Below are 12,052 nucleotides of genomic sequence, written 5' to 3' on the forward strand. Positions count from 1 at the left end.
TGGCTGACCTCTTCCTTTTCATCCTTGCTTTGTACAAACCCAATTAAACCAAAGCAAGATGAGAAACACAGGATTCTCTACACAATAAGCCTTCAATCAGAATCCTGGTTCAGTTTTCTAGCGAGTGCACAGAACCTGGATTCATGCAGAAAAAGCCATGAGAAAAGACCTCTCAAGTTTGGATCACAGCAAAGAAATTCAACCATTTCCTTTTCAGAGTGGTATAGTTTGTACTCCTGATTTCAATTTAGCACTTTCCAGACTGTGAGACGTCCTGCTGGTTTGTTTGTTTAAAGCTCTGGAGGGATCTTAGGTGTCATTTAGGCTTTGGTGTTGCAAATCACATCTCTGCAAAGGTGCAAATAGAAGTAGCATTTGCACATGTTTAAGGAGAAAATGGAGTCAAACATGCTGAGCAGCCTCGAGGCTCCCTGCACCTCCACATTTCCACAGATGTTCAAGGGTAATAAAAGTATTGGAGGAGAGAGGTATAACATAGGAACTGACAAGATCCTCCACAGCCTGCTGGGCCATGAATTTTACCAGTTGAAATTTGCCCCTTTCTTGAGACCCCGCGTGGGATTTGTACACCACCTCCACACTGTCAAGGGTTTAAGAGTTTATATATCAAGATTTGTGATTCTGATACTGTCTTGAGGCAGAATGCAAACAGGACCAAAAAATCCTTCTCATGAGTTTTGGTTGAACAAGCATAAATTTGGCTTAGTATTTTATCTCTCTGCTGGCTTACGAGCTGCACATGCAGATGCTGCACCTCACTTTGTGGAAAAAGGCAAATAAAGAGCACGTTGAAGGACATACAATGAAGCCAGTGCTGAAGGGCTTCTGGAAGAAAGAATGGGTAAGAAGCTTCCTTACCTCAGCCACAGCAGGACTGTGATTTCTCCCATGAAACAAGATGGTGTTTTTTTCAACTATAACTGCATCATGTTGCATAAAAGCTCTGCAGCTATTTGATGCTGTAACCACTGCCTGTCTGTCCTATGTCCACGGTCATAGAAGACACTTGGCAGGTGGCAGCTATTCTTTGTCAAGACCTCTAGTGTCATTTGAATTCTTAACCAGGACTGAATCTGACTCCTGCTAACAAAACCATCCTGCTTAAATGGTCTCTAGATTGTTATGTGCATTCCAGTTTCTCATTTCAATTTAACTACAAAATGATTTTTTGCAAGTCATAGACAGGAGAAGGTTCCTCCATAGGCAACACTTAGACACCCACAAATATGATGGCAAAGAACTTATTTGCATTTATAGCTTGAAATCTCTTCAAGCCCTCAATGTTGTTTTAACCATTAAGTTGTAACCTTGAAGCAATAAAAATGATGCTAAGCAATGGGAAAGGGAAAAATCTTCTGAAGTACCCCCATGTACAAAGAACAATATTTCACACCAGAACTCCTCCAAGCATGTTACAACGATGGCTGAGGTAAGCCTCCTAATGCTTCTGTTGGAGAGGGGAGTGAAAAGAAAACAGTAATTTTGTGATTGCGAAAGTCAGGGTGTAGCAGTGGTTAGTGTGACAGCCAGCTGTGCACCCACTTAACCTCTCAGTAATACCAACCTTTTAAACTCTATCATGTATTTCCCTTTAGGGCAGTCATAAGCAAACATGGTGAGAAACTTACTGATAACTCCACAGAATTAATGAAATAATAACATATCTGACTGAGTATCATAATTGCTCTTACCATATAAATTAGCTTGAAGGTTCACAAGGCAGTGGGTCAGATCTTGGGAGGCATTTAGATGGGTTGTAAAAAGCTTTAGTGCTAGGCAGTCAGCAAGTCTGAAATCTGAACAAAACTGACCCTGTGACACTGCAGGACTTCTCTCTCTCACACACACAGTTAAAAAAAAAAAAAAACCCAAACAAAAGAAGTATTTGAGCAAAAGGCTGTTTCCCCGTTCCACCTCTCCAAAACTGAAATAGATAGAGCCACTGGCTGATCCACAGGACTTTTGAGGCCCCACAGAAGTCCATGTGATACAGATCAAACCTGCTAAGGAAGAAGGCAAGTTGCATAGGGTGTATAGGTGTGTTGCAGCAGTGGCTCTACTCCCTGCTCTCCTGCATCCTTAAAGCATCTCCTGCATGAAGAAATTTAAAACTGCCACTCAAAGTCCTTACAACTGCCTGTTAAACACTCAGCATTTCCTCTGCCCTGGTCACAATTATTCTAGAGTGCAGCCTCACAACCACAGAAGAGAGGAAAGGAGGCAGGGCAGGGAGGGGGAGGTCAATTAAAAAGCATTTCCCTGGCAAAGACAGAAAATTCAAAACCTAATGATTTCTTTTGCCCACCCTAGTTCAGCAGCAATTTGTGCCCCTTGGATTTTACTTCTTTTGTCATTGTCTTTTGCCTTCATTGGTTTTCCCTGATGCCCCATAAATCTTTAAACCCTGAAGCTAAAAGAGGCTGCATTGTGCACCAGCTTGAATATTGATTTTGCTAGAGAATATAAAATCTAGAGAGATAATAAGGAAATCCATCTAAGGTACCCTGCCAAGGGCTCCCATTAGTTGCTTTACCAGGCATCAATTCAATAAACCCTCGAGAGCAGCACATGAATAAACATCAGAAGCTCTCTGGCATGTTAATGCATCAGTTGCCTAATTGTCAATGCTGCCAACAGACTCCAAGAAAAGCACTATCTTGGGAGTTCAGCCCCTTTCAACTTCAAGTCCAAAGAAGGTTTGACACTGGATTAGAAGGCAGCAGAGCTCATGAAACGAGGTGTGGCAGCCACATAACGTGGGTATGGCTGCTTTAAATGTAATGATGACCTTCTGCTGGATACACAACCCAGCTCTGTGTGATCTGGGAGTGCTGTCTCTGTACTGCATCCCAGCGTGTGGGGAAGAGGCGTCCAGGAGCAGGATTCAAATTTGTGTTTGAGAAAACAAAAACAAAACAAAATCTTAAATCTTGGTTGCAAGCAATACAAATAAACCATCCCTGAGCTACTAGATGTGAATGACCTCCTGCTCTCAGGGCTAGCAGTGAGCCCAAATGGCAAGAACCCATCATCTTACTCCAGGCTCTACCATGTGTTTACCCTGTGATCAGGATCTTTTTCTTTACCCCATGGGGACCGTTATTCCTGGCACAGCTTCTTTCTGTCTTATCTAATGAGGTTTTAAATTCCTTGCAGAGAAGTTATTCTCTCCTAATGTGTTTATATGGTGCCTGGCACAATGGGGGCCTAATATCAGGTGGGACCTCTACTTGCTGCTGTGATAATAATTTTATGAGCTGCCTTTCATTAAGATCCATTGCTACTTAAGAAACAGCTGCAATGACACTTTATATGGCTGTTGACTGTTTTAACTCTCTCTGCTCCAGAAACACGGTTGTGATCTTCCCTGTAGAAATGGATGTGGATAAAAGAGGCTGAAACAAAACCAGAAAGGTAATTTTGCTATCAAATGGGAAAAATCAGTCTCAGAATATCTGAGACTTCCAGGAATTAAAAGAAAGTGAAATACATTGTTTTCACCTCACTGGGGAGGTGCATTTCAATTCATCCATCTTCATTTCATTCTTTTCTATTGTCTTTCAATGGGTGCATCACTCACACAATTAACACAGATCACAGCTAGGAAGAGGGACACAGGTGTGTCCCATTGAAGCTATTCAGCCTTAATATGGGAAACATTTATTACCATGACAAACAAAGCAGAATTTGGGCAGCCTTTCCTGTTTGTTCCCACTCTGCTTTCCACTGCTAAAATACAAAAGAATCCTGTTAGGACATTAAAGTTTACAGTTAATGATAGTCACAGAAGTAGGGAGAAAGCAAGAAGTAGGAGAGAGAGTAAGTCAGGAGATAAGAAGTTTTCCCCTTACCTCATGTCCTAAGGGAGTGTGAGGGCTCCCTGGGGCCTCACCTGAAGACGTTGACACGTGTACCTCTTGCATGTCACTGGTAAGCTCTGGACTGGTTATCTGCAAAACTCTTCTGGAAATAAACAGGTAAAATATTCCTCCTCTTCTGTTCTCTCTGCTTAGCCAGCTGTCTCCAGGAATAGCTGCAGTTAGAGGGGTTTTAGCATCTGCTAAGAGTGGCAGGTTGCCAGGGATCCCCCCCAAAAAGAGCAGGATGAAGGTGCTGGGTGGTGAAGAAAACTGTGGTGCTCACCTTAACATTCCATTTCAATTTCACTGTATGAATTTCTGTGAAATTGCTTTAGGTCAGCTCCCAGTCTGTGAAGATACAGCAAGATATGCCTTTACACCTTTCATACCAAGTAAAGCTTCCTCTCCAACAGAAAAGTAGACCTACTGTAGACCTATAGTACACCTACTATGTAACAGGGTTTGTGGGGGAGTGTGAAGCAAAGTCTGTAGTTAAGTGTTATACTGCTGGTGAATTGGCTTTTTAAAGGTTGCCTGGACTTTCTAGAGGTTTTTCTAAGCTACTGACAGAGAGAAATTATGATAAGTGGAAAGTAGTTATAGTCACTCAGGCGGGGAAAGGGAAAAAGAAAAAAGAAAGAAAAACCTAATAACTTGAAAACTAGGGTCTTCTGTATTAATGGCACTTCTGTGAATGCCCTGCAGAAGAGCTCCACTGCCCTTGATTTCTGATCTACAAGGAATAGCAATAATGAGAAAAAGTTACTCTGGTTACATCAGGAGAGCTGTTCCAGATCTAGCATTGCTCTAATCAGGGCAGAGGACCTTAGAATCAGGGTAGTCTGGACTCCTTGCATCCTTGTCCCATTTAATAAATACAGAAGTGGAAGCAAGGGCATGCAAGTCATCCCAAACCAGGCCAGCCAAAGGTCGGCAAGCTGTGTCCAGCTGTTGCCTAGCAAGCCCACCTTCAGAGATGAGTACCAGTAAAAAAGTGCTGCCAAAGCACGCAGAGGCTTGGCTGACTACCATTCAGGCAGGAATAGAACTACTGAGCTTGTGAGGAGCACAAGAGAAATGTTGTAGCTTGGATGGGACAGAGGAATGTGAAAACAAGGGGCAGACATAGAAAGAGATGGAGAACAGGCAACATTTGAGCAGGCATCATGAAAATGAGAGACTTGAAATGAGACTTGGAACTAGACAAAGGAGAGTTGAAAAGGAATTAATCTATGTGCAGATCCATCTGTTTAAAGGTAGCCTAAAGCTATTAGTCCAATACTGAGAATGAAATTCAATGAAATTAATAAGATGTCTTAGACTTCGCTGAGAAACCTGGGAAAATAAATCCACTTATTTCTCTTCCCAAGGATATTTATGAGTACTTCAGGGTCAGAGACTAGCAAAGGGGTTAAAGGAGCTCAGCCAGAGCAAAACAAAGCACCAAACAGCTTAAGGTTATCCAAGTCCTCAGGTGCAGCACCCAGTGGTTACAAACATAGGAAATGAGCTACAGGGTTCTGCCTCACAGAATCGTAGAATGTTAGCAGCTGGAAGGGACCTTGAAAGATCATCTGGTCCAAACCCCTGCCAGAGCAGGATCACCCAGAGTAGGTCACACAGGAACACATCCAGGCAGGTTTTGAATGCCTCCAGAGAAGGAAACTCCACAACATCTTTGGGTAGCCTGCTCCAGTGTTCTGTCACACTCTGAGTGAAAAAGTTTTTCCTTATGCTTACATGGAACCTCCTATGCTACAGCTTGCAGCCGCTGCCCTTTGTCCTATCACTGGATATCACTGAGAAGAGCATGGCTCCACCCTCCTGGCACTCACCCTTTATGTATCTATAAACATTAATGAGCCTCAAGTCCTTTTCTATCTTTTGAGTCTTTTCTCAGTGTTCAACCTCTGCCAAATCCCAGTCTACTCAATTACAAGTATTGATCTGTCATCACTAGAAGTGTTGGAAAAGGCACAGTCTCTACTCCTTAGCAAAGTCAACAAATAAATACATGGAAGGAGATGTAGAGTTGACAAAAGATATGGGACTAGAATTAAGAGAGATGCACAAGGGAGAGAGGATTGAGCAGAAGGGGAACAGAATCAGATGTACACATGCTTGAAAACAGAGAGCCTAGGTCTCTGTGCCAGAATGGCTATCAGGAAAGGATTTTCTTTCTTTCCTGGAAGTCCAAAAGGAAGTAGGCAAGGTCACAGATGCTACTTGCCTACCAGATACAGCTCCTGGACAGTGGACACTTATCCATGGTGAAGAAAAGCCAGGGAAGAACATCAGCAAAATAGCCAGTCAGAATGTGCTTACAGATTCTGGCTAGGACTGGCAGATGTGGGTAAATTCTTTTCTTCATGTGATGTATGACTGTGCTGACACTTTTGCTACTATTTGTCCTTTATTTTATCATTTTATTCATTCATTCTTTTATTATTTACTTTTTCTATGGGAGCTCTGCTGATTGGTTGATTGATTGATTTAATATCATATCCTCTCAGATCTAGTGTTTGGGGTGTTTTTTGTGCTCTGAATTGTATCCAACCTGTCAGGTAAAGCTTTAGAGTCTACAAAGACAACCTCAGAGACTCTCTGAGGGAATATTTAAGCAAGAGGATGTGTTGGTCTTCTGCTAGGCAGCTCAGAGTGTGAGACTGCAGCAAATCCAAGTCAAGAGGGATAATGTTAATACAGTTAAGCATGAATTTAGATATGTCACTGCTAATCCCTAGATTAACATGAGGGAAGGAAATGTGTCAAAATAATAAAGTACCTATTATAAAGGCTGTGGAGACAGACACTGATCCATAGTTAGCACCGATAGATGACAGAACATCGCCAGTGAAGCGTGAGCAGTCATCTGGCAGTGCTCTGTTCTGCAGAAACCAGATGAGGTAGGGACTTGTGTCAGACTCACTGGGGATTTACAGACATTGAAAGAAATAAGGAAAGCAAATTTGGAAGAGAATGTTTAGGGTTTCTTGTTTGGGGGGGTTTGGAGGGGTGGGTTGTGAGGTGGTGGGTGTGTGTTATTTCTTTTTCTTAAATCCTCACTTTATTTTGGGGTCTTTAGGACTTCATCCTTTGTTCTCTTGGTCTGCAAGGGGAAGGGGCAATCCAGCAAGGTATTCATGAACTGTGTGAAACTGCTGACACAGTCACTGAAAACCCTTTGAAGGAATAAAATAATTACTCTCTTTAAAATCACACAAGGAAAGATGATAGAAGTCTCAGAGGAAGAAAAGTAGGAACCCCAAAATTCTAAGACAGATGGAGTGATTCAGAGGCTCTGTGAGACAGAGGGCTTCTCAGGCACTGATTCCATGCTGCTGGTTTAGTTTGTCAGCTAACAGCATGTATGTGAAACTCTGGGTGATGTTGTCTCTTAATGTTTGTTAATAGTTAATGTTTTCCAGAGGGGGAAAGGGAGTCTATAAGCTGTTTTTAAAGATGACCTGGGATGAGCCCAGCATCCCTTTCAAGGAGGGTGTGATGTGTGAGAGCCATGCTACAGCCCAGGGCGGCAGAAGGCAGACTGTGGTGGGGGCCAGTGCTTTGTCTGTGCCTGATTTCTGGATGGCATGCTTGGCACCAGCAAGAGCTCAGAAATCATTAAGTGGCAAAAAAGAGGGGGGAAAAAGAGAGAAGTGTGTGTGGTATTTTTTTTTAATTGCCTTCTGGCTGTGAGCCTTGTTCAAGATTTTCCCTATAAGCAAGGGGTCTAGGAATTTAGCTGGATCTGTCACTGTATCTTATTAGGAAAGTAAGTGGTAATACAGTATATCATGTTCTTGGGCATAAGGTCTGTGCTAAAATTAAAGAGGAACTTATCCATCTCCCTTTGGTATAACTTGAGAAATATCTGCTTGCTGTCCTCTGAAGATATTTCTGCCCAGCACTCATTAATAGAGCATCAAATTTCAGTGAAAGAAAAGGGTTTTTTGCAATCTGCTATAAAATGTTCTTGGAGTTTTCTTATATCTCCTTTTGGTGCATCTGTTTGTCTGTACTGTTCAAAAGAAGGTTATGTGTCTTTTGCTGGTTTAAGGTATAAACTTGATATCTGATTATTTTTATAGCTTGGGTTCTTAATTATATCACTCCAAAAGAAACATTTCAAGGGTAATGATTAATTACTTTCAGTGTTGCTTATTTTTTGTGCTGTAGATAATGGTTGTTTAAAGTAAGTGGAAACAGGTGGTTAACAATTGACTAAATTAAATTAAACAAGCAAGTAGGGAATGAAATGCACATGGCTATTTTCAAGGAGAGATATTGTAGCCATTAATTAAGCATCTGGAAATCAATAACTACACAAAACTATTCCCTCTTCCCAATTTTAGGAGATGGAAGAAGTCTTGATGTTTTCAATCATGACACTTATTTACACCTTTCTGAGGTATAAAGAAGAGACTCAGGCCAGCTATGATGACACGGACGCAGTCAGCTGAATTTTCTTATCTGGGCCTTCTGAATCCTGTAGGGACTCAGGAAGCGTGATCAACTGCCCATTGATTCTCAAAAGAGAGAGAGACTTGTCTAAAGTGACTCATTTTCAGAACTAATTAGCAAAAGTAATTCTCCCTTTCCCTTCTGGCTAAAATTAAGTCCTTTTATATAAAATAAGGGATGGCTACTACTCTTCCAGTGCTGAATTGCCTTGTAAGACTATTGAAATGTTGTGTATATATGAACAGTAAAGACTTAGAATACATAGAATACATAGACCAGGTTGGAAGAGACCTTCAAGATCACCGCGTCCAACCCATCAACCAATCAAACACCACCCAAACAACTAACCCACGGCACCAAGCACCCCATCAAGTCTCCTCCTGAAAACCTCCAGTGATGGCAACTCCACCACCTCCCCAGGCAGCCCATTCCAATAGGCAATCACTCTTTCTGTATAGAACTTTTTCCTAACATCTAGCCTGAACCTCCCCTGGCGCAGCCTGAGACTGTGTCCTCTTGTTCTGGTACTGGCTGCCTGGGAGAAGAGACCAACATCCGTCTCTCTACAACAAAGGATTTGTAGAATTCTCCAAAGGCCTCAGCATTATTTTGTCCTCTTGGAGAGCTCCCATTAGCATTCAGCTTCTTAGTCCATAGTTCCTCTCAGGAGCACTGACAAACCCTTGGCTTTTGCAACTAAAATCAGTTTGGTGGTGTTTTCTGGTACTGCTAGCAGACATCAACCCAGACTAAATCAGAGCTACTTTCAAGCTCTAGGTAGCGACCCGTATGCTGTCCCACAAAGGGAAACAAGTCTCTTCTCCCAGGCAGCCAGTACCAGAACAAGAGGACACAGACTGTGCCAGGGGAGGTTTAGGTTGGATGTTAGGAAGAAGTTCTATACAGAGTGAGTGATTGCCCATTGGAATGGGCTGCCTGGGGAGGTGGTGGAGTCACCATCATTGGAGGTGTTCAGGAGGAGGCTTGATGGGGTGCTTGGTGCCATGGGTTAGTTGTTTAGGTGGGTTGGATTGGTTGATGGGTTGGATGTGATGATCTTGAAGGTTTCTTCCAACCTGGTTTATTTTATATATTCTAAGAGGCTAATGCTAGATGCAACAGAAGGGTGCTGGTGGTGCACAACTTGCTTCATAGGGTTGATTTCCCAAGTCTCCCCATGCTGGCTGAGGAAGGAGTTACCCTGTACCCAGTGGAGCAATGCACATGCTGGCCAATGAGATGGAATAGGTCCTGCTGCTCAGAAACTGGTGGCCAGCCCTGCTTGCCTAATGCTTTTGTTCACAAAACCTGGCTCTAGGATATGTGGTAAAACACTAAAACCCTTCAGCTAGCTCTGAGCCAAGTCTAGGTGCATTTTACAGCAGGGAGTGTAGCACATCACTCAGCCTGAATGGACACAAGCTATCTGGATGGAATTGTTCCACTTGACATAAATAATTAGAAATTAATAGGAACATAGTCTGGACTGCACCCACCCATTCCTCCCATCATCATCTCTCCCTGCTGCTTTAATGGGGAAGCTATACAAATACTGTTCCAGAGAAGGGTGTCTGCGAGTGGCAGCAGAGTGAGAAAGGAGGAGAAGAGATTCTTAAGAACTACAAGTCTTGGGAGCAGCTTAGGGAATTGGATTGCTTAACCTGAAGAAAAGGAAACCTGAAAAGAAGCTGTATCAAGGTGGAGGTCAAATTCTTCTCCCAAGTAACAAGTTATAGGACAAGAGGAGATGACCTCAAGTTGCACTAAGAGAGGTTTAGGTTGGCTATTAGGAATAATTTCTTCACTGAAAGGGTTGTCAAGCAGTGGAACAAGCTGCCCAGGTGGAGTCACCATCCCTGGAAGGGTTTAAAAGCCCGGAGGTGTGCTGATGATTTAGTGGTTGGACTTGATGACCTTGAAGGTCCCTTCTGTCCAAAACAACTCTATGATCCTTCTTTTCTCTTCTAGTCTGCAGCTTTCATTTTTGGTTATGGATATAGTCAAATGTTTAAGTGGAAGGATTTACTATCACTGGAGCTCTTTCAGCAGGGACCCACACTCCTGATTTCACAAGTTCACTTGTCTGATCCTACTTCTACATGTACAGGGGCATTTTTAACAGTGGCTGTAGAAAGTGGGCACCCCACTGTTTACTATTCCACAAGACATTCATGGAGGTTTGCCTGGAGCTGGAAACTTGTGGTGCTTGGTTTGAACATGAATCACACCTTTGGTATGTGAGAATTCATGCAATGAAAAGAGAGTTCAATTCATTTTGTTTTCAAAACCTACATGCTAGAAGATCTGTCCATCTTTTCTGTCATGTTCTATGTTAATAATTTCCTGGCCTCAATGAACAAAAATAAGTCCTCTGTGGTCTCACTGAGCCACTGAAAAAGAGAGGCAGCTCTCACCTGCCTCTGAAAAATTTCCTGATATTACCAATCCTTGATCTGATGTTTCATCATAGATAAGTAGGAAGTCTTCCAAAGAATGGGCATTTAATTAAACTGCTTGGTACTGCTTGGTACTGCTTGAATTGAAGTAGCCTTTATCAATGTAACTGAAATAGATACTGACCAGTGAGTATCAGTTTCATAGACATCCCTCTCTGTGACATTACCCTGGCATTGTTCTCTTCACATCACACAAATGGTCTCTTTCCACTATGATGCTGCTTCAGAAAAAGATATATCCCCAATGCCTTGTGGGCCTAAATGGCAGTGCTGAGAGGATGTGCATGATTGCCCTTGAAGGAAAAAAAGTTGCTCAGTCCTGGTGATGTCAAAACTGTGCACAACAGAAGCTGCATCGCATTAGTTGACTGATCAAGCACAATCTCTGTGTATCATGGTGGTGCTCCTTATTCTAATGGCTGCCTCACTAGAAACATCTTTCTGGTAAGGTAAAAAATTGCCTTTCTGAGACAGAGTTTCATCTCCTGAGGTCCAGACTCCATTAAAGTTACTCTTCTGGGATAGTTTCCCATTTTTATGTTGTATTGGGGAATTAACTTTGTGCCATCTTGGCCCCATTAAACCAGTGGGAGTTTTGCCTTGGACTGCAGCAGAATTAGGATGTTGTGCACTCTGTAGTAATTGAACTGGAAATTATAGGAGCACAATCTTCCTTCTGCCCTATTAATGAGCTTAACAACTTGCTAGGAGCAAGCTTCTGCAGATAAGGAATCTGTGCAAGTGTTTACACAAATCCCACATGAAGAAGCAAAGCTTATATGTCTCAAATGAATGCAATGTAATGTTTCCATGCTGGGCTCAGTGTTCAGCAGCTTGCTGCCAAACCTTCAGCTGGGCTCAGTTCTGTTGATGTTGTAAGAAGAATGGATGAAATGCTAATGACTAACACACCTTTTTGGTATTAGAATTGCAAGCCTGAAATGCAGGCCTTGAAAATAAGGGGAATTTTAGACTTGGCTTCAACAGAACAGAGCTGCTTCTACAAATTCCATCCATCGTGGGCTACAAGGGGAGTTTTCAGTTTCTTTTCTCACTTCAAAATATTTTGTGCTATCTCCTATGTACTGCCACCTCTAAAGGAAGAGATTGCCCCAGACAGAGGACACAATCTTCTGTTCTAAACAGCAGGCAGTAATCTGCTTAGCAATAGGAACCAAGCAAGTACCTTATGAGAAGGGGCTGAGGGAACTGGGGATGTTTAGTCTGGAGAAAAGGAGGCTGTGGAGAGAC

This window comes from Dryobates pubescens, chromosome 4 (assembly GCF_014839835.1).
Source record: "Dryobates pubescens isolate bDryPub1 chromosome 4, bDryPub1.pri, whole genome shotgun sequence".
NCBI classification, from domain to species: Eukaryota; Metazoa; Chordata; class Aves; order Piciformes; family Picidae; genus Dryobates; species Dryobates pubescens.